The sequence below is a fragment of the Crocodylus siamensis genome, chromosome 2 (assembly GCF_052110815.1).
Source record: "Crocodylus siamensis isolate JL-2025a chromosome 2, ASM5211081v1, whole genome shotgun sequence".
NCBI lineage: Eukaryota > Metazoa > Chordata > Crocodylia > Crocodylidae > Crocodylus > Crocodylus siamensis.
In genome coordinates, this window is record NC_143396.1 from 131,846,653 (window position 1) to 131,870,361 (window position 23,709).

Sequence of the window (23,709 nt, forward strand, 5' to 3'; positions counted from 1 at the left end):
AATTCAATACCCTCTTCTCAATTTAAATGAGCAAGGATCATTCCTAGGCAAAATTCCCAGACAATTTTGTTTTTGTTAATAATTTATCATAGTGTTTGAAATGCAGGCCAGTGTGTGATTGTTAGTGATCAGTAAGAGACAATATAAAGACCTGCACAAATGAAGTCATGTGCAATTCCCAGACAGCAAGAGGTTTACTGTTCCTACAAAACTGAGGACCTCTTTACCATGTATTCTTGAATGCCAACTAGTGGCTCTTCATCTCATCCCAACTTTGCCACTGGCCTACTGTGTGACCTGGGGCAGGTTGCCACCTCTCTTTGTGCTTCAGAGAAGGCTACTGACCTCTTTATAAAGTGCTTTGAGGTGTACTGCTGAAAAACACTCCATAAGAGTGCTCAGATCTCATTAACAATAAAAAAGGTCTGAGCACCCAACCTTTAAAAAAAAGAACTATATATTGTTCAGAAATTCCACCTAATGGAAAGGAAGAAGGAAGTGCTTTGAGCTGGGACAGAATCTGCTAATGACCACCAGACTGATCCCACCTTTGTGCTGGTCAGTGTATATCTTAAGGTCTGGCTGGGACTCCAAAGGCTACACCAGTTCCAAGAGCATTCCTGGATCCCTGTCCTGTAGACACTTCTGCACACCTAGCACCAGTTCAGCATTTTCTCTGCGTTCCCATTTTAAACATGGCACTCTCTAAGAATTCAGCAACAAATATCAAGCAGGACACTTCCTGACCAAAGGACATTTCTTGTTGCCCATTTCACAGCTCCATTGCTGTGATTACAATCCATAAATGAGGTTCAGAGCTGCACACTGGAAACCATTTGTAATACAAAATCATAATACAGCTTTATTGAACCTACTAATCTATGGGTGCTACAGAGTATGTGCCTGTAGATGGCACGTTGTCTATGAACCAGCTGTCTACATATGTACCCACAGAGAGACCTTAATTTTATAAAGTCCTCTCCCTAACAGTCACTTGACTTTTAAATGTGGAAATCCATAAAGTCAGTGGTCATCATACATATTTGTGTAAGGGTTAACAAGTTTGAGATTCCAACTAAAAGAAACCAGACTTCATTGTGGGGATGCCTCCAATAGAGCAGGCAGTCTAAATTTCACATGAAGCAATGTTTTATTGCTGCACCCTGGGTTCTCTGTACACTCAGATCATGACAGATGGAAACAAATAAAAGAAAAACACATTCTCATTGATTTCCTGGATAGATCTCTGTTACTAATTACTGGCATTGAGAAATGCTCAGAATTGATTCCCCCTAAATTTTTTCAGGTTACAATTTTTTCTGGAATTCCCTTGCAATGATGCGTGACCATGGACATCAAAAGAGAAAAGAGAGAGAAAAAGAACCAAGCTATGTTGCAAGCATTCCTTGAGTTTGAAGCAGGAACTCAGATTTAATCCCAAGTGAATGTGGTAGAGTGCTAGAACTGCCTACACTATGGTGGGCAGCCAAAAGGTTTCAATTTGATTTGCCGTAGTTACTAAAATACATGATGAGTTTTTTCCCCTAATCAAAATGGGGGAAGCCCCTTGTCTTAAATTCATGTACAAAGCAGCGCCCAGGTTGGGGCCAGAGCCAGCCCCAAGCCCACAGCAGCCTTATGTTCCCCCCCCCCATATCCTCCACTTGCAGTTTCTGCCCTCTTCCTGCCTCCTTCCCCCAACCTTACTATCAGGCACAGCTCAGCTCTCACTCAAGCTGGGTTTCCTCCCAGACATGGGGCACAAGGAAACTATCCCCTGCCCAGCCAGTCAGCAGCACCGACACTGCTGCATGGCCGTGCAGGGCCTGAGCTCTCAAGTGCTGTGCTCCAGGAGGAAAAAGAGCCTAAGCAGTGTCTGACAAGGTGGGGTGGGAGGCAGAGATTGTTGGGGGGGGTGGCAGAGAGAGGCTGACGGAATCAGGGAGTAGGAGGTACCAGTGGCAGAGCGGGCAGGAAGGGTACGAGGAGGGCAAGGGGGCCCCCTATAAAGAACAGGGCCTTAGGCAAACAATCCTTGAAGTACCAACAGTAGGGGTTGCTTTTGTTAATTTTGGCCTATATATCTTGTTGCCTCTGTTGTGCATGTCTATGATGGGGAAATTATTTAGCCAATGTCACTTTCAAATTTGTGAATAAATATATTAATATTTAATATTTTTTACATACCCCAATAATACAAAATGGTAGACAAGGTCATAAGGAAATTAAATATCTGATACTGAGTTCAGGGTTTGGATGGTGCACAATAAATTACTTATGAGGCTACAGAGTGAATAAAAAGGATACAAGAAACTATCAAATTGCTCATTCTAAAAGCACTATCTTTCCTGTGCACAGAGAGAAATAAGGGTCCTGTGGGGAAAAAAAGTAAGTAAATAGGCCAGGATAACTAACATATTACCCTGGAATAATTCACATCCATTTTATATGCAGATGTAAATTATATCAGGATCAGAGTGGATAGACAAGTAACTGACTGGACCAAATTTTAAGTGTATGCTGGTAATACAAGAGTTAAGTTTGATCATGTGCAGACAAGCAGACAAGGCCTATGGAAAATTCCCCAGCCTGCCCAGCCTGTGCCCCCTGTGCGACCCTTGGCTTGTCAGTCACACCGAACCTAGTTTTGTGGCAGCGCACATGCTCAGTTCCGCTCAGCAGATGAAGTAATCTGACCAGATGCATGCTCAGTCTACAGACTGCATGTGAGAGCAGAGGCTGTGGCTGCAGGGACTGCTCTTCAGGAGGGCTTTAAGCCCACTGGTCTCCTGTCCAAACCTGAGAGCAGAGGCTGCTATCGCAGGGACTGCTCCTCAGGAGGGAGATCCGCTCGACCGGCGAACAGAGGCTGCCTTGGCAGGGCCTGTCTCGCTGGGAGAGATCCAAGCTGAGAGCAGAGGCTGTTCCCACAGGGACTGCTCCTCAGCAGGGCTTCCTGGCCCACTGGTCTCCTCCTCGCTGCAGTTTTGCAGATCGATCGATCTGATTCATTTTTGTTTTGATGCTTTTGGCTACTGACTGAATTTTGGCATCTACCCTGACTGCGATTTTGATCAACCTGGCCTACCTCCTCTTCGACATCGCTTATAATCGACCTTGGCACCGTCTTCGACCATCGGTTCGTCCTCTTTGGACTGGCGTCACATCGTTCTTCGCGTTACAGTTCCGTTGTTCGTTTTCCCGATTCATGAGCTGTTGACCAGCCCTGGGACTATCGAGTTGGGCAGCTGCACCTAGCTTTGGATAGAAAGTAAGGGCTCAGCTCAAGAACCCCGTGGGCCAACAGACCCCTTTGTCATTCATTATTTAACTGTAACCGAAGCAAGCTTCTCTGCCTATGCTCCAGAAGCGTAAGTAAAATAAAATCCATCCTTTGAAACCGCACAAGTCCACGTACCGCTCGGACTCCTTGCTGCTAATCCCGCCTGTTCCGATCCAGTACCACCCTCGGCCCACCGTGACCTTGGGGCCCCGTTCCCCAACAGTAACTACTCCAGAGTAGAGAAGAAGTTTGCTGTGTTAGCCTGAAGTCAGACAGAAGGTAGGAAATAGTATAAGAGTTCAATTAGTTTCTGAAGTGCCATCATTCCCTAGCTTTTATTCCACAGTAGGCAGCTATTAGTGCACCTTGTCAATGGGTAACAGGGGAGCAGGTTTTCTTCTGTTTGTCTTGAACAAACAGCTATCCCAAGATAAACTATGAACACGACACCTGTACGTCAGTATAGCTTTACCCCTGGTTTTTCCCAGGGTAGTTCCAGACTGGATTCAAGTCACTTAGACTGGTGTACAATTGAACAGCGTAGCTGGATCCAGACATGCAGGCACGTGTGGTTTCTGGTGCCCCCTCCCCTGCAGCACGACAAACCGCAAGAGTTGCACATTAATCAGTGCTTGGCACTGCTAATTTGCAGTGCTGGGGCAAAATTTGCTACTGGGATTTCCCAGTAATGGAAACCAACCCCCCAAAAACTCTGGGAAAAAGTTGTGCAAACCACAACAAAGAGGCAAACACCAGGACAAATGCAGAGACAGGGCAGCAGCCAGCTCAGGTCGCCTGCTCTCGCATGTGCATGCTGTGGAGCCACCATGCTGAGGTACCCTGTGCCCTAGCCAGCCGCTGTCTGGCTAGCTGAGGTGCAGGACCAGGAAGCAGGCAGACCTAGGCTGGCTGCTCCCCTGTTTCCATGAGCCTCAGGGCCTCCACTGCAGGGCCCCCATGCTGAGGTACACTGCTGCCCAGCTAGCCATGGAGCAGCCAGCTGGCATGCAGTGTACCTTGAGATGGGAAAGCTGCGCCCCATCCCGAGCTGCTCCGTGGCTGGATGGGGTGCAGTGTTCCTCAGTGCGGGGGCTCCATGTGTCTCAGCAATGGAGCCCCCACAAAATGAGGCATATGGAGATAGGGGAACATCCAGCCCAAAGCTGCTTGCTCCCCAGTCTCAAGGCACACTGCACCCCAGCCAGCCAGACAGCAGCTAGCTAGGGCACAGTGTGTCTCAGCAAAGGGTCTCAGCAGCACATGGAGACTGCGGAGCAGGCAGCCATGGGCTGCCTACCCTTATCTCCATGGGCCACTCTCCAGCTGGCCAGGGCACTAGGTATCTCAACACAGGGGATGGCTAGCCCTTGCTGAGGCACACTGTGCCCCAGCCAGCCCTCATCTGCTGCAGCAAGATAATATGTCCCACTGCAAAGCACACAGCCCGGGGCACGCATTGCAGCACAAAGTATTAGCACAAATTTGTGCCACTACTATTCGTGCTGCTGCAAAGGCATACCCCTATTCCTATGAACCCAGCCTGTGTGTCTTCCCCATTTTTAAAGCCATGAATAGGCTAATCACAACAATGTAAACATAATCTATGTCAAAGCCCTGAGGTTATGCAATTAAAAACCTTGGCATAATGCAAAAATGGTTGAATTACAGCTACATGGGCAAACTTAACTCTGGTCTTCTGAACGTTTGGACTGCTCAATTTGACATCTTTTGTTATATTTTAGTGCGGGGGGGGGTTCCCCAATAGTTTTGTTCTGACTATAAAATGCATTGCTCATTCCTGCTGCCATGAGACACAGGGTTGTGCACAATCACTTTAACATACAGTGCTGTTAAAACATCATAAAACAAGCAGTAGAAATAAAACCTGGTAAAAATATCTTAAAATCCAGGCAGTGTATGTACTGGATGCACTTAAAAGTTCCCTCCAGATGTAGTGATATCCTCCAGGAACAGTGATCTTTGATAATGAGGAATGCTTCCAGATCTAGCAATACCTCTAAACCCAAATGGAATTTTTAAAGAGTGCCCATTGTGCATCACAATGAGCAAAGATTTTTTTCCCCACAAAAGACTAACACTAAGAGTACATGTTCTGAATTGCTTAATAGAACACAATATTTTACAGTTCCTTTGCGCAATGACGTGCTTGTCTTTTGTAGTCATTGCTAAGAGCTGCTAGTATAGGTGAGCACATTTCTTTGGAAGAAAATGTATTTATGATGGAGATTCATGTGTAGTTTTAATAAATTAAGGTTATGCCATGTCAGTATGTGTCAGTACATTTCAGCAGGGAGCTGTGTTTAGAAATCTTTGGCATGATATATGATGGTTTTGTTTGTTTGGGATGAGGCAGAACAAGTGGCCACTATCTACAGAACCACATCCAGGGACCTATAGTCAAATCATTCTAAGGCCCTATAGAAAAAAATGTAGATTCCTTGTTGGAAGCTGATTCATGCATGCCCAGTAGTTCCCACATAGGGTCTCATTCTCGCGTTTTCCTATTGACTGCAATGATAACTGTGCAATCCAAAAACAAAACTCCCACTGACTACTGTGATAATTATACATTTCCTCGGCAAGTGATGGCTTCACATAGGCTTGCCAACTTCACAGAAGCAACAGAAGCAGGTATACTGAATTCAAGCAAGGGAGCTCTGATTCAGATAAATAAAAATACAGCTGGAATTTTCAAAAGCTCAGGGTTTTCCCTTAACTCTGCCCCCCTGGAGTCAGTAGTAGGAACTTTACCACTAATTCCAGTGAGCGATAAGCCAGTTCTGAGTACTTTTAAAATCTACCTATGGAATACATAAAAAGTAGAGTGACCAAGCCAGAGACCTTCATCAGCTTCCATGGGATCAGTGCCTGGTTCCATAGATAAGCAGCCAGCTGTCTTCCAAATGATATATCTAAAGACAAAGAGCCAAATTCTACCCCATCTACTGGACATCCATCTACTGGACATCTCAGTGAACATAGGTGCCTAAGTGCAATTCTATTTCACTTTACTCAGGTCCTAAAAAGCAGGGTGGAATACAATCACACTTATATCTAATAGAAGGAATAGAATCTGGCTCTATGATCTGAGGGAATGTTCACAAGCCCCGGGCAATGGCCTCCTGGACTGCGTATACATTTCTTATTAAATAGTTATTGGACAAAATGCCTGAGCAACATTGGAATTCCAAACCCAATCCCTCCGAGAGGAGTGCCCTTCCCACTAGGTTACAGAGTCATGCTCCCTCTTGCTTCACTCTGTCTGGCTCATGACTCTTGCACTGGTTATCCCGTGAACCAGATTCAACAGAAAGGGTGGAAGATGCCCTCATCCCTCCTTAGTCTGTGGCCTGGAGTTAAGTTCTTTATCCTGCAGCATGAGTGGTATAAATTCATACCCCCTGTGGCCTACAGTGCAGGTCTCCAACTCCCCAGGAAAACTGCCCAATTACTAGACTTTTGCAATAAGCAAGTGGCTTTGGCTACATAAGGCCCTGTAAGTGAACTTATCTGTAAGGGGAAGGGAGGGGAGGGTGTCAGATTGTGAATCCTATACTTCCAGGTACAGCTTGGGGAAGAAAGGAATAGCATAAAGATAGCCTTGCTCCAGGAGATACGTGGGATTCTGAACTTCCTATTAATTGGTCCCTACATCCCCATAACATAGAAAACAAGGAATCCTACACAAAGGTGCTTAAGTGTCTCCATCCCAGGTATAAAGACACGAAGCATACTGTCCCTTTCTGGATTCCATTTGCAGGCATACACACCCACGTTTTAAGCAAAGCAATGTACAGTATTGCCACTATGAGGTGACTTTTTGACTCTGGGTTCTAGATTATGCATTGGGACAATTAAGTGTTGGTGCCTCCAAGGCCAAGCTGAATGGATCCCTTAATCACTCATTGCTTCAGATCTCCATCTTTAACCTGGGGATAATAACATGCTTCTTTCCCCGTCCCTTATCTGTCTTGTCAATTTGCAGTAAAATTATCCAGCAGAGGGGCTAGCCCTTAACCATGTACGTATAGAACCTACCTCAACTGGCCATAGTCTGACTGGGTACATCTATGTTATATTTTACTGCTAATGGCATTATATTGTCTTTACCTAAGACAAAAATCCTGATGTGCTTCCCCACTCCAAAAAATAATAGCAGGTCTATTCTCCTTTGCAGAGGTCTAGCAAGCTTATCCAGTGCCTGGGGCAGGTTGTGTATGCAAACCATTGCAAACAGGGTGGGGAAAGGTGGTGTTCAGGGAAAGGGAAATCCTAACTGTCCCATCTCTCTGCATACCAAAAGCAGCGGTACTGTAGCTGCTGCTGTGCTATAGCTATATCAGATCAAGCAGCAGTAGCCGTATGGCACAGATCTCTGAGAGCTACTACTGTTGCCCTGTTCATTTGTCCCCCTGCCACCCATCCTCAATATGCTAATGGGTGCAGGGCTGTGCCTGGAGATGGCGCCCTGTTCCCTCCCCCCTCCCCCCCCTAATTATGCTACTGCCCCTTTATGCAAAACAAATATAAAGAAATTAATTTTAAGGTACCCACAATCTCAAGGGCCTGAATCTCAAGTCAGCTTAGCTCCCGTGTATGTACTTAGTTCATTAGTCAGATTTTATCTAGAGCTCAGCACCCAGCAGCCAATAGATTCAGCTATCTTGCAGCTAGAAGTGACCATGTGCAAGCATGGCCTCTGTTGAAGGCCATAGGATTTCCCCCATGTTACCTTTGTCTTGTCCCTGGTAACTTGCATCTGACGGGAGCAGATCTTCAAGAAGGCATTAAGAAAAGGGAAATTTCACTATTTTGCACAATATATGTTTTATTTTCCTCCTCAATGGTAAAGCACCCTACGTCTTAAAAATGCATGGCTTATTTCCTACTTGAATTTGTCTGCTTCATTTTCCACAACCCGTTAAGACCCGCTGGGTGTTGAGCACAGTTAGAAATCTGGCCATTTCTTGTTAATGTGCCTAAGTGAAAACACTGAGGGTTTTTGGAAACATAGACCCAGGGTATGGCAAAATAAGGTGTGCCCTCCTGTAAGATAAGAAACAGTCACAGAAAGGAGACATTTTGTAAAAAGCAAATAAAAATATCATTCCAAAAATGTGTGGCTAAATTTATTTCATATCCCTGTAGGATTTGCTTTCATTCCCAAGTGTTGTTATACCAATAAATCCTCCTTCCAGAGAAAATTATAGCAACACAAAAGATGGAGGAAATGACACATAAACAATCTGTGTGTTGTCGAGGAGGCAATTTTGTATTATGTTGTTATTTATGGGACACACTTAACCAGATGGAGGATGCATCAAGAGATGAGGGTTTCATTCCTAATAGGTAGGGTTGAGAACAAACTCAGCAGATACAATGCATGATGGGAAGATTCAAGGAGCAGAACAGCCCTTCTCCAAAACTATAAGCAAGAGAACTGTGATTTTTTTAATTAAAAGGAAAAAAGAAGTTAATGAAAATATATGGAAGGTTCTTTGGTGACTTCTGGAGAGAAAGGGTGAGTTTGTCTAAAGGACACAACTCAGCCTGTCTCCTTTTGTCAGGATAACCACTGGGAGTCTTAAATGTTTCTTCCCCAAGTCCTTAGTGTATCTTCAGTATGGTAACGCATCTTCTCTCCATGGCAATCCTTTTCATGCATCTGCAACCCAAACGGGGATGGCTCCTTTCAGAAGTCCAGAAGTCAAAGGGGCATTTGCTAAAAATTGCCAGCTGTGATATACAAGTGCCAAGAAATGGTGTCAACTGGCATTGATTGGTAAAGCAGTGTCTATTATGGAGGCACACAGTCCTTTATAAACCTTCAATTCATTTTACATACACCAGATATTTGGGGCATGTCAGCACTGCCTCCATGCCTCATCCAGGAGTGCAGACATGAAAAATGATCCAGCCACTCACTCTTGCCAGCTCCTGAAAATGAAACAATGCAGGTAACTTAGAGCAGCCTTGAGCACACTCAGCATCCCTTGGTCACTCTCTGTCTCAGGCACATACTTAAAACTGCTGTAAGGCAGCTTGATTGCCAGGAGCTGGCATGCACAAAGCCAAGAGGAGCAAGTGGACAGGGACTGGCAATGCTCTCAGAGATAGCATAGAGACAGGCATATAGACATGTCTTTATTGATGCCTTTTGATCAATGACAGCCCAGGCTGGATTCAAAGCAGTGGCTGTATTGACAGGCATTTAGAGGGTTAATCTGGAAGATCTGAAAGTTGTTTATATCAATCCTGTTTTTTCCTGTAGTAAAACATTTACCTGTATTCAGATCACAGTATCTTCGTGGGCTACCTGGTCTTGCCTGCCCTATCTCATGGCAGTAAACTTGATCTTTCTGAGCAAGATATCATAGGACCCCCACACACCTCCTTATCTATAAGGTGTTTCCTACCCTTCTTTCCTTTTATATTAAGATCATTTTTACATGGATTATTATTCAGTTCTACCAGATACTCAAGTAAAAACCTGCTAATTTTTCAACCCACATAAACATCATATACATTGGCCCCTAACCAATACCTTCTTTCTTTTCCCTTCAATAACAATGCCCCAGAGCCAATACTTTTAAGCTACTATTATTCAAACTAAAGAAGTGACTTGAGGCTCCATCAAAATGCAAGACTCCATTCACAAACTGCTATATAGGTACATTCTGGGGAATAGGTCCTGCCCGAAAGAGCTTGTGCTCAGGGCCTCTGGCATTTCATTCCCATCTCTGTGATTCTGTTTTTCTTCTTGCCCTTCATCTGACCTGTGTATGGACTTTTCAGAGCTGCCACAGCCTCTCCCATGGTACCCAGAATTATGAAGCCCTCATCTGGGCTGGAGAGTCTAGGAACTGATATAATACAAAGGGAAAGATGGAGAAAGGGTTTTTTTTTGGTTGTATCCTCTGTTTTATGATGGGAGAACAGGGGCACAGAAGGATCAATTAGAAGTTCACATGGCCAGTCTCAAACAGTGCTAGGAATTGAACCTAGAGCTCCTGATCTACATCTTAACCCCAAGACCCTTCTAGCTCTTCACCATTTGATTCTGCTCTAGCTGTGCTTAAAAATAAGTAATGGTAAGGTTTCCTATCACCGCTGTTGATTCAACCCCTATTGATTCCAATGGGGTTGTGCTTTTGTAAGTGGGATCTGAATTTGATAGCTATTTTGTATAATAATTAGTTGGGATTTTCCTTCATTAACTTTTTTTAAAGTATTAATTAAATGCTGCTGTGGGGCATTCTGCCTTCCTTATTCTTTGCCTGGATACATAACTGATCAAATAAATGGAAGAAACTTAGTGCCCTGGTTGGTTCATAAAAGCATTCACAGACCTGACTCTAATAACACTGCTTACAGCCCTGGACTTCTGCACTACACTAATTGCCTCCGTTTCCATTGTATCCATTTAGCTAGCTATGATAGGGGAAAATAATTTAATGTGTGAAAATATTTATGCCCCCCCCACCCCTACTCTTTCCCAGTATTTCATTTTATTATAAACCAGGTTAGAAGTTCTGCCTACAACCAGTGAGAGCAATTAACATCTATGAAGGCATCCCCATGAGCGGGAATATGTGTTCCCCAGGGACAGCTACAAGAGGTACATATTTGTGCCACTGCTACTTGTCCCTGGAGAATGCCTCTGCATGCATACTTTGGCATGTGGCAAGTTGCCCTGGGTGTGGTAGGGGAGGCTGGGGCCAGCACCTGGGCTGCTCTAAGAGCCTTCCTTGGGGTCTGGGGGCCTTCCAGGCCTGCAGCAGGGGCAATCAGTGCACACAGAGCCTGGCCAAACAACTGGAGTGGTGCTCTGGCTGGCCAGGCTCTGGTTTTAGGTAGCACATACTGCCACCATGTACACTGCCCTGCTTTTTTCAGCACACATTTTTTCAATAACAGGATCTCCCAGTATCTAAATTTGACTCCACACTACAAATATGTGGCATGGAGAACCAAATCATATGCACAGGATGCATTCAAGCCTTTGAGGTGCTGCTAAGCACAAGTGCTTACTTGTGTGGATGTGCCCTATATGTCCTTCTTCCTACTTACCTCTCAGTTTGCCAAGTGACACATAAGGAGACAAAGGTGGAAAGCACTTGTCTTTTCTAATACTCAGCTTCATGCTCTGATAAGAGCTGATTTTTCAAAATGTCTAACACCTCTTCATGTGGCATCCATGCACGACTGTTCTGACAACATCCTCAATTCTACAGTAGAGCCCCATGTTTTTTGTGTCCAGGTGGTTTGGGAGCCATTTGGCTTGTGGCAAGTTGCTGGATTAAAAACAAGCTACTCGGCTGTTTGCTGTGGCTTTTATTTCAAAGGATGCCACTTCCCAGATCACTTGGCTCTTACTAGTGTCCCATACAGCTGGATGGAGATGTGTACCAGCTCCCTATGTAGTCAAAGGGCCAGTTTGAGAACCCAGGCAGTCAGCAGGAAGCTGCCTAGTGGTAGCCAATATGAAACATGAAGCATAGTAATGTGTTTCCACCATCTTCCCCTCTTTGGAATTTCATCTACTCCAGATTCTCAGTTGAGGATAGGCCCCTAAATGATCAGGGTCCACATGGGTATGGTTTTCATAGATTTCATAGACATTAGGGCTGGAAGGGACCTCAGAAGATCGAGTCCAGCCCCCCACCCAAAGGGCAGGAAGTCAGCTGGGGTCATAGGATCCTAGCAAGATAAGCATCCAATTTACTCTTGAAGGTGTTCAATGTAGGTGCTTGAACGACCTTCAATGGCAGGCTGTTCCAGACCTTGGGGGCTCGGACGTTAAAGAAATTCTTCCTTATGTTCATCCTGAAACACTCTTGTAGTAGTTTATAGCAGTTCAACCTCATCGGTGAGGTGCTAGTGCCCACCTTTGGCATAATAACTTAGTGATTGCAGCACTTCCCCAGGAAGTGGGAGACTTGAGCTTTATCACCCTCTTCAGCCAGATAGGATTCAATGGTAGAACTTTTACTTCCTAAAATAGTGTGGATGTGGCACCTCCACCCTTCCTGGTGAAGCTGGGTCACCAAGCACCCAGGGATGCAAGTGTCATGGAGACAGTGCAAATGAGAGAGAGAGGATGGTTTTATAGTCTAATGGTTTGAGCATGTCTTGCAATGCAGAATCCTGAGTTCCAGTCCGTTTTTCCTGGACTGTTCATATATTTTACATTAGATATTCAGCAGATAAAAAAAAGTAAAAATAACCCCAAGAGCAAGAACATTTTGGGGGGATTCAACATCAGTTACACAAAAAGTAAAACCAACTAATTTTTCAACATTATTTATTATATTAGAATCCAGATAAGATTCTATCATTTGAATGAATCATCTCTGTGAAATGACTACAAGACCTTTAGGTATAAAAGCATGATCCTCTATTGCTAGAACTCAGTAAGCAGGCTTATTAGCTTGAAGTTGGGATGTCAAACCTATGGACAACAGGGTGTATCTAGCCCACAGAGCCATTCCTTCTGGCCCATGGGGACCCTGGTTGTGTCAGGAATTCAGGGGGTGAGGCCTGCCACACAATTCAGGGCTATGGTGCCTCACTGTTATATGTTATATGTTATATGTTATAGTCGCCCGAGGATGTAGGGGGGCAGTCAGGAGGGCCAAGGCAGAGTTGGAGATAGGACTAGCTTCCCGGATTAAGGACAATAAGAAGTCCTTCTTCAAATACATAGGGGGTAAAAAGAGGGTCCCGGGTAATGTGGGGCCCCTGCAGGACACGATGGGCAACTTAGTCATCACGCCAGATGACAAAGCTAACATATTTAACGATTTCTTTGCCTCTGTCTTCCTAAGTAGGGACCAGTTCAGCCACCTCCCTGCTGGGCCCCCCTCGGGCCCCGAGAGAGACCCGCCTGGGCCAAGGGTTAGCGAGGAGTTAGTTAGGGTACTTCTGGAGAGGCTGGACGTGTTCAAGTCCGCTGGTCCGGACGATCTTCACCCTAGGGTTCTACAGGAACTGGCCGAGGTCATTGCGGGACCCCTGGCGCGGCTCTATGAGCACTCGTGGTGCTCTGGTGAGGTGCCGGAGGACTGGAAGAGGGCCAATGTGGTCCCTATCTTCAAAAAGGGAAAAAAAGAGGACCCGGGAAATTACAGGCCAGTTAGTCTGACCTCAATCCCGGGTAAGCTCTTTGAAAAAATTATCCTGGCACACATCCAGGAGGGCCTTGCGGGGGAATGCATGCTCAGGGGCAACCAACATGGGTTCATCAGTGGCAGGTCTTGTCAGACCAACCTGGTGGCCTTTTACGATCAGGTCACCAAATCATTAGACGCAGGGGTTGCTGTGGATGTAGTCTTTTTGGACTTCCGGAAGGCTTTCGACACTGTCTCTCACCCTGTCCTCATCAGAAAGCTGGGAGACTGTGGTGTCGATGCCCACACGGTCAAATGGGTCGCCAACTGGTTGGAGGGCCGCACCCAGAGGGTGGTAGTGGATGGGTTCTTCTCGACCTGGAAGGATGTGGGCAGTGGGGTTCCGCAGGGCTCGGTCCTCGGGCCTGCATTGTTCAACATCTTCATCAGTGACTTGGATGAGGGGGTAGAAAGCACCCTGTTCAAGTTTGCTGATGACACTAAGATGTGGGGGGATGTGGGTGCACTAGAAGGGTGCAATAGGCTACAAACTGACCTTGACAGGTTGCAACGGTGGGCGGATGAGAATAGGATGGGGTTTAACACTGATAAGTGCAAGGTGTTGCACATGGGGAGGAAGAACCGGCACCACACTTACAGGTTGGGGAACTCCCCTCTTGCCAGCACGGAGACGGAAAAGGATCTTGGAGTCGTCATTGACTCCACGATGAACATGGGCCGGCAGTGTGGGGAGGCAGTCAAGAAGGCCAATCGTACCCTGTCATGCATCCACAGATGCATCTCGAGCAGGTCCAGGGAGGTGATCCTCCCCCTCTATGCGGCACTGGTCAGGCCGCAGCTGGAGTACTGCGTCCAGTTCTGGGCGCCACACTTCAAGAGGGACGTGGACAATATGGAAAGAGTTCAGAGGAGGGCCACTCGTATGATCAGGGGTCAGCAGGGCAGGCCTTATGAGGATAGGCTACGGGACCTGAACCTGTTTAGCCTCCACAAGAGAAGGTTAAGGGGGGACCTTGTGGCCTGCTACAAACTGGTCAGGGGGGATCAGCAGGTATTGGGGGAGTCCCTGTTCCCCCGTGCGCTGCCAGGAGTGACCAGGAATAACGGTCACAAACTGGCGGAGGGTAAGTTTAGATTAGATATTAGGAGGCGCTACTTCACAGTCAGGGCGGCTAGGGCCTGGAACCAGCTTCCAGGGGAAGTGGTGCAGGCTCCTAGCCTGGGGATTTTTAAAAGGAAGTTAGATGAGCACCTTGCCGGGGTCATCTGACCCCGGTGCTCTTTCCTGCTAAGGCAGGGGGTCGGACTAGATGATCTACCTAGGTCCCTTCCGACTCTAGCTACTATGAAACTATGAAACTGGGGGCAGCCTTTGGTTGCAGGGAAGCAAATGATGGCTGTGCCAATAAAGCACCATTCACCACTCATGCCTCTGCCACAGGGTCCAGATCCAACCTAAAGGGAACCCTGCAGTTCATAAGTATGACAACCCTGGCTTAAAAGCATCAATTCTTAAAGCCTCAACAAATGCAGGAATCACTAGAGGGAGACAGAGGGACACACTGCATTAGACTGTGTTACACTAAAGGCAGGCACTGTCTTCATTCACTGTCATCTTTGATTGCCTTTATTTCCCACAGTCAAAGGATCTTCAGGCTTTGCTTTCTGAATGAGAATTGCAGACTTCTGCCTTTTGAAATATTGCAGAGACCTTCGCTTCGCAGTCGCTGTCACTTTTCTCAATCTCGGTTCTTTCTTTTTTTTCTTTCTTTTTTTAACAGCTTCTTACAATCTCTAGAGCCTCTTGTCATTGATTATTCTCCTTTTTAGTTAAAACACTTCCCTGTTCTGGGAAACCTTCTTCTGAAGCAGTGTCATTAGAGTAGAAAAGATTCAGAGAACATGTAGCAGTCTTACCTCTTCTAAAGTGCAATTAATAAGGACAAGAGCAAAATATAAAATATTGACTGTACAGTACTTGCTTTAGTTCAACAAGACAGTTGGAACCAAATGAAAATGTCAGCATTCTCACATTGTTTTAACACTCAATCTGATGTCTCCCATTTTTATAGGATGGTACCAAGAGGAAATTGAGTCTGTGTAGTCATCATGTTTCAAATGAGATTTAAAACCAAGCTCCTAAAAATGTCTGATTCCAAAAGATCCTGTAAATTGTTGTGCAAGCAACAGAAATGGAAACTTGCTGACCCTAGAGTTGGTCAAGCAACTAGCCCCTGTTTTAGTGAAACAGCCCCCAAAGGTTAGGAGGAACAATAAGGCAATCTATTGCCCAAAAAGCCCTCTCAGCTTATCTAGCCAGTGTAGGTGGGGCCTCTCCCTGAATCTGATGATTACCTCAAGCTTGAGCCTGGGACCTGATCAGCTCCAGCTGGGCCTTAGCTCATTACCCCTGTCTCCTCATTCAAACGGTACATGGCTCCCTGCATTCTTTCCTTACAGATCTGATCCTTCCTTCCTGACCCAATGGAAAAAAAAAAGCCCTTCTCCACATCCATTTTAATTACCGTAAATGCTCTTATTCATATTCCTGGATATCCACTATAAAATGGTGGATATCCAATCCATCCAAACTGCAGCTCCTGAAATGATCTTCTTAGCCTGCTGTCATTCATATTACCTCACTCCCTGTTTAAATTGTTTCATGAGCTTCCATTCCTCCATTGCATCAAATTTAAACATCTTGTCCTCACTTGCAAAGCTTGTCATAATTCTGCTTTCCCCACAGACTTTAAAAAAGGGGCATATGGAAGTAGCAACCAGTGCTGCAGGGGAGACTACATCCCCCAGCCTCCACCGTAATGGGGAAGCAGACCACAACATGGGCACAGATTTTAAAAAGTCCCCAGTGTAGGTAAAAACCTGCTCTTTCTTCCCTTGCTTTTTCAGCATCCTTTCCCCTGCTCCCCATGCTCAGAGGCATGCCCTCTCCTCTTTCCACTTTTGCCCTTTCTATTTATGTCTGTAGGCACAGGAAAGGGTTGGAGAGACCCAACCACCACTACCACTGTCCTGGCTACTCCTTCCCTGTTCTAGTCAGGGCTGTACAGAGCAACCGTCCAAGGAACTGGACTCAACTGGAGATAATGGCAATAGTGGCAGGTGGGTTCCCCAGCTCTGAGCCTATTCCTGGGCTAGCAGGAAACATTCAGGGGGAGTAGGCAAAGTAGGGGAACATGCTTACTGCTGCTGACACTGCTGCCATTGCTGTTGCCATTGCTGTTGCTGTCTGTGGTTGAGTCCAGTTCCCCAAGCAGCCCAGCTGGAGCAAGATAGGAGCAGCTGTGGAGCCCTTCTGTCCCTGGGTTAGTGAAGGACGGTGGCAGCAGTGAGTGAGGGTGGGGGAATGGGACAAGAGGGCGAGAGAGGGTTAGGGGCTGCCAAGGGCAGAGAGAAGAATTTCCTACCTTTTTCAAGGATTAGTTCCTAGCTGCTGCTTCTGTGTGGTGAGCCAAACAGGGGAGTACAAACTTGCCACTGAGTCTCTTCTGGATTGGATCCTGTGCCATCACCCAGCTTACTTGATACCATCAGCATTAGTGCCCCACTTCCCCGTTTTTCCCACAAGCATCTCTGTGCCCCTTACATACAGAATGACATGTCTGTTTTATCTCACCAAACTAGCAACACACTTCCTTTACAATGCCTGATACGATATGACATGATAATTGCATTGTTCTTACTTGAATTCTTACTTTCTGTCCTCTGTCTATTGTTCTTCACTCCCACCACCCTATTAGGACACATCTGAAGTGTATACTCTAAACTTTTCTGATGGACACCAGGGATCAGATCCACAGCTGGGGCAAACTGACATAACTCTATTGAAGTTTGTAGAGCTATGTTCATTTATACCAGCTGAGGATTTGGCTTGCTTTGCTGTCTGGCAAAAGCACAGCTTTTATTGATCAGAAATAATAAATAATGATAAAAGAGTGTCCTGCTCAAATCTGAATTGGAATTCTTGATTTTTGCTTCTCAATTCTAACTGGAGTCTGAGCAGAAGACTGGTACTCTCATTTTTTTGCAACAGTAATTATGCAAAATTATGCAACGGTGGTCATGAGTTTTCTAGAGCAGAAGTCCCAGTGTGAATCATCCACTCTCAGTAAGGGAAGCTTAATGGAAAAGATAAAGCTAAGGTTCAAGCATTAAAGTTCCCTAAAAGTTTTATAAGGTTTTATCAGGTTACCAGCTACATAGTTTCTGACCAATTTTAAAAGATGTTTCATTTATTTTGGGGCACACCTCACCATTCTTTGCTGTGTCTTTAGCCATCCTTTGTGTTGCCTCCTTACTAATTTTTTTTCCAGTGGTCTTTGGACTTGGCAGGGATTTTTTTTTTACTCCTCTTTTTAAATGTTGTTGTATTGTCTTCAGAGGAGGCATAACTCAGTACCTGAAATAAGAAATAGTTATTTCATCCACTACATTACATTTTTTATTGTCATCCAGGGGAATTTACAAATGTTGAATTAGCAGCAGGAAGGGCTGGATCCAAGATATCCTTAAAGGAGTAATGCAACTTGCACCCACTCAGAGTACCACTCTTTCCTGTTCTGGAAGCAGCTGAACATAACCTAAACCAACCCTCTGTGGTGCTTCGCTCCTTGCTGGTGGATGGTCCATATACAGAGGTTGATGCACCTGGATAAGAATATACAGTCCTTTAGGTCAAATAGTAAAACCTCAGGCTTTTAGATCTGGAGGATGCATATCCTTGTCCCAGTGCTGACAACCCACCCAGAAGCAATACATTACAAAAGAAGAGTCACCATGGTTTTCAATATTGCATGGCACTGCTGGTAAATATTTCACTCTCAACTAAATCTCCACAAGGAGTTAGGGTGTTTCTCAGGGATTTTGAATCTCATAGCATAATTAGTGCTATAAACCACTTCCTTTACCATTTGTGCAAAATGAAATACAAAACATAAATGGCACCATGCATAAAATGGCATTCTTTTTTTCAGTGTTATAATTATTTATTGTGCTTTGTCATCTTTCCAGATTAACAGCTTGTTTGTAAAAATATACAGGGTAAAGCTAATCATTATTGTGATGACAATACAGTAAGTAGATTGTCATTATTATGATAATTTGACCAAAAAAAAAGGTAAGTTCCAAAATATGAGTAAAGCTTCGGTGCTAATTGCCTTATTGTTTCACACAGTACTTCTTAATTAAAGTGCAACTCTATTTACTATGTGGCTTTATAGAACAATAGCAAGGAGTGAAAAGCCCTGATTTGCAAAACAAGGAGACTGAAATCAGACAGCTCTGGGTGGGTTTTTCAAAGGTGCTCAGCACTCCTGTAACTCTCCTCCCATTGTTAAAACTTCCATTGTCCCCAGAGCAGACAGAGATAGGCCAGTGCTAAGCACTGCTGGAACACGCACTCAGCATCTATAGTCACCAAAAATAAGAGGTCAGCTTTTCAAATCCAGGGAGAAGCAGCGGCACGGGTGGATCCAGGATAATGAAAAGTGAGTGGTGGCCACAAGCCCCAATCCTGGCTGCCAGTGAGCCCTCTAACCTCACTGAAATGTCAATGCAGATCCTCAGGATCTCTGCACATGCCATGAGCTCTGAGTTCACCAGCTCGTTGGCATGGAGTCTGACCAGAGCCCCTCCTTTTGTGTGGCTCTTTCCCAGCATTTTAGAGGCCATCGAATTCTTGTCTACTTCACATAAGAAGCATTTTCTGAGCAGGAGACACCCAACCAACAATGCCTCCCCATGCCCATCTCTGCCTGTCAGAAAGCTCCAAAACCAGAAGCCTACTGGTGAGCTTGCTCTGGGATCAGCCCCAGGGCCAATTCTCAGGCATAGTAGACACCTGAGAGCATCCTCAGTGGCAAACTTCCAAGTTTGGAGTGTGCTTACAGACTCAAGTGAGAAGGTGTACTCAGGCCTCTTGGTGCCAGGATCTGCTATGATGTAGACAACTGCTTACTCTCACCCAAGGCCTCCCAGATGCCACTAAAAAAATGAATCCAATTATAGTTTGTGAGCCTCGTCTCACAACTGCTTCTACATGTGCCTCACTTTACAGCATATGGTGAGTTGTAAATGGGTGTCTTTGCTAGCTTCTGAGCTATATCACTTCTTGGCTTTTCCTTGGTCAGGGCAGATTACAAGGTGTTGAGGAAAATAAATGGAGAGTGGTATTGGCAGTCAGACAACATATCCACTAATGGGTATGTCTGGTTCTTTAAAAGAACCAGGTTTCCAGCAGCAAGGTTCCAGGAGGTGTGGGGAATGGAAGGGAAGGTCTGACATACAGCACAGTAACTGTATATTCAGTCAGACTAGAGAAAGAGAGAGAGAGAGAGAGTCCTTTAATGGCTTCATGGAAAAGAAACGATCAAATAGAAACTGATGAGAACAATCTTCTGTTATTCCCAGCCTTACGTGTCTCTACACAACAAAGACAGAAAGTGTTGACTAGCATAAAGAAGGGATTTAGCAGCTGAAGGAGTTTTTGCCTTCTCTCCATTCCTGGAAACGCTCCGAGTAATTGACTTAAGCAAAAACTGCAAAAAAATGTGCATGTGTGGGGTAGAAGGAGGATAGGGAATGGGACTGTTTGTTTTGGGATGTTAATTCAACAATGCAGCTCCTGTCTATGCTCAAAGAAATTCTGCTGCAGACTGGTTGGTGGGCAAGGAAAGTCATCACAGGAAGGTAAAGAAAAGGAATAGCAGAGATGAGCCAAATTTTCAACTATTACCTTAACAAAATATAAGACTGGTTTATGCCTAGTGTGGGATCCCTCCCAATCTCCATCCCCAGCCCCTGGCACTCTGTTCTATTTCTCTTAAACAAGAGTCATCCTAATGGGGATAGCTCTGTCCAGGCCTAGCAGCAGGTGATCACACCTGGCCCGAGGGGCATGCTTCCCTCATGCACCAGGGAACTTCCAGTACAGGTGTGCCCCTCTAAGGCACAACAGCTTTTTTGTGCATGAGCAAGGCAGTGAGAGGTTTAGCTCTGCCTTAGTTCTGGGACATGCCGTCAGAATCTACCACACTCTAAGAATCAGGGAAAAATAGGTCTAAAAGGGACCTCCAAAAGTCATGTACTCCAATACCCTGCTCAGGGCATGATGATCCCTATCCAAATGATCACATAGAAGTCCTTGTCTAACCTATTCCTACAAATGTACAAATCAACCCTATTGTCCTGAGGGGTCAGGCCAAAGCTCAGGATCTCAATAGTGCACTGTTAGACAGGAGGGTATGGTGTACAATTGCACATGCACACATAAAAATCAATTAAGCACACACTCACTAGGTGCATACACCCCTATTGGGTATACACACTCACACTACCAGCTCAGGCACATACACTACACACCCCAAAAGTTAGACACAAATCACTAATTCATATATCATGCACACAATGCCATATATATACACTCACGCTCTCACACTAGCAACTCAGATACACACACATTCAAACTAACTAGTCTGGGTTCACACACACTACACACACCAAATTTAGACAGAATCAGTTACCAGTTACCAACACCTGCACATTCAATACACACATGTGCATTACTAATTTATATACTACACACACACAATATCTATATCTATATATGTGTGTGTGTATTTGCTAATTTACACACATACCACCCACCAACACATACACACAAGTGAGTTCCTAAGTTGGGTATTGTGATATGTATGTATGTATGTATATGCTTGGTGTACTTGCGATACCTGGAGAAAGGTTAAGGTAAGAAAGTAGAAGTGTAGGGGTTAAGGTTACCAGGACTGGGATTAGAACCAGTAGACTACAGGGGCCTGGGCTGAAGAACTGAGGCTTGGGGGTAACTTTAGGTTAACTGATCTTAATTGGTTAAAAGACAATGCCCAAAGCCTGCAGAACAGGGAAGCATGTCGGCACAGAGTCTGGGACTGGAGCCAGAGCTACGGGGGAGCTGAAAAGGCAGATGAGGAAAGGAGGGGAAAATGGGACTAAAGGAAAGTGTGGGTGTTAAAGAGGGGCTCTGGGAGTGGGGAGCCAGAGGATGGCTCTGGGGCAGCTAGAGAACTTGCAGAGAGTGGCAGTAGGTGCTGGAAGCTGGAGAGAACTGCAGGACAGCTAATAGGAGCTGAGAAGCTGCAGGAGGTGTGTGTGTGGGGAAGATTACAGAATTACAGGGGTGGGGGGAAGCCTGAAAACAGAGAGGGGCAGCAGAAAATCACAGGAAAAGCAGCAGGGACAGCAAGAAAGCAAGGAGAGGCTGAGAGGTGGCAGAAAAGGGGAGATGGAATTGGGAGGAGATGGGGAAACTAGAAGACAGGTTGGGAACTGGAGCTGAGAGAGACAGAGAGAACAAGGCTGGAATTTAAGACAGGGAAGGGACTGGGATTCATTGAAACATGACCCAACTCGGGGTTGCAAATGACAGTAGTTTTATTGAACAGGGGAGATGGTAACACAATGCCAAATTGGTTCCCTTGCACCCACACCCACACCCTCAATGACAGCAGGGGTTAAAGAGGCTTAGTGAAGGGGTTGAAGTCCACTGAAGTCCAGGAGGAGAGACAGTCCAAATTGTAGGAGGAGGTATGCAGGTAATATCTACCTATCCCGGGCTGGACGTTAATCCTCAATGGCCAGTCAGGGTCTCCTTCACCTCAGTGTTGTCCAGAGGGGGTCACTGGCAGGGCCTCTGGGGTGGATGGGTGACATGAAGCTGGTTTGGTCTGGGTGGAAATGGTGTTCCCACTGGGTGTGTTTTCACTGCCCCTTTTTATAGGGGCAGACCATGTGTGACCCTAGTGACAAGAGGCATGCCCAGGCAAGGGTCAGCCCTAGCGTACTAAGCATGTGTGCTTTATGCAGGGATGTGCAGTTTCAAGTGTCTGTAATGGTGGGGTACAATGGTAGAGTTGTTGGTTCTTCAGGGTCTTTTGTTTTTCAAATGTTGGTCTTGTCTCTTTTCCTTGGTGAGGCCCGTAGTTCCTGGATGAATCAATGTGAGGTGATGGCCCAGTCATTACAGGCCATTCAGTAGAGGCCTGCTACCATTGTATTTCAATCATGCCCAATCATTCTTATTCATCCAGGAACCAGTTTACATGGGAGGGGTACAGTGAATCATATTGCTGCAACATGGGATGCCCAGGCAGGGGACAGAAGATGGAGGCTTGACATATAAAATGGAAACTTAACATGACTTTGGTTCACTTAGAAACACAGGCCTAAACCATACAATATCCATATGAAATAATAAAAGTCATTACAAAAATGATAATAATACAATATACAACAGTAAAAATTAATACAAACCTAAAAATTATAAAACAATGGATATCCAAACCCAAAAATTTGCTACCAAAAATAAAAATGTTTAAAGCTTATCCTAATTTTGAGCTCACTTATATTTTCTCTCCCTCTCTGTTCCCTATAGATGGGTCAGAAATGGTTGGGGAAGGGGAGGGAATGCATTTTAAGATAAATAATAAAAAATAAAAATAAAAACTGGGGGTTTGCTACAACCCTGCTCCACAACGAAGCATATTGGCCAAAGACACCAAGTGTACCTTAACCTGGTATAGGTAAAGCAGGGGACAAGGACTGTCAGTATTCCACCACTAAAAGGATTTTTTTAAATGCATTCAAGAGATGCAAGGAAAAGGGCCTACCCTCCACCCTTCTCCCCCTTTCCTTTGTCAAATGAAGGCCAAATACACCTCAGTCAGTATCAATCTGACCATGGGGTAACATTTCTTCCTGATTGCACATGTGGTGATTGGCCTAAGGAGAGGAGCAGGATCCCCTAACATAGAATCTCCAGGTTTTATTCCTAGCAAGAGCATGGCACACCCCAGTGCTTCTAAAGAAGCCAACAAAACTCCTGACCCCTATAAGAACGGGGCAGGGCAGGGAGGGAATTCCTTCCTCACTCCATGTGGCAATTAGGAAAGTGCAGAAGCATGGGAAAAATAATCAAACACCCCATTCTTCTGTACAACCTCAGGACCACAAGGATAACTCCTCACTTGTACCTTAAGGAATCCTTACTGAGAGTGCAGGAACAAACCATCTTGATGTGCAGGAAGACTAGTAAGTATGATTATTCGTGTTTATTCCGCACTGGTGAGGCCACATTTGGAATACTGTGTTCACTGTGGGTCCCCCCACTACAGAAAAGATGTGAACAAATTGTAGAGAGTCCAGCAGAGAGTGACAGACATGGTGAGGGAGTTGGGGGACATGACTTATGAGGAAAAAGTAAGG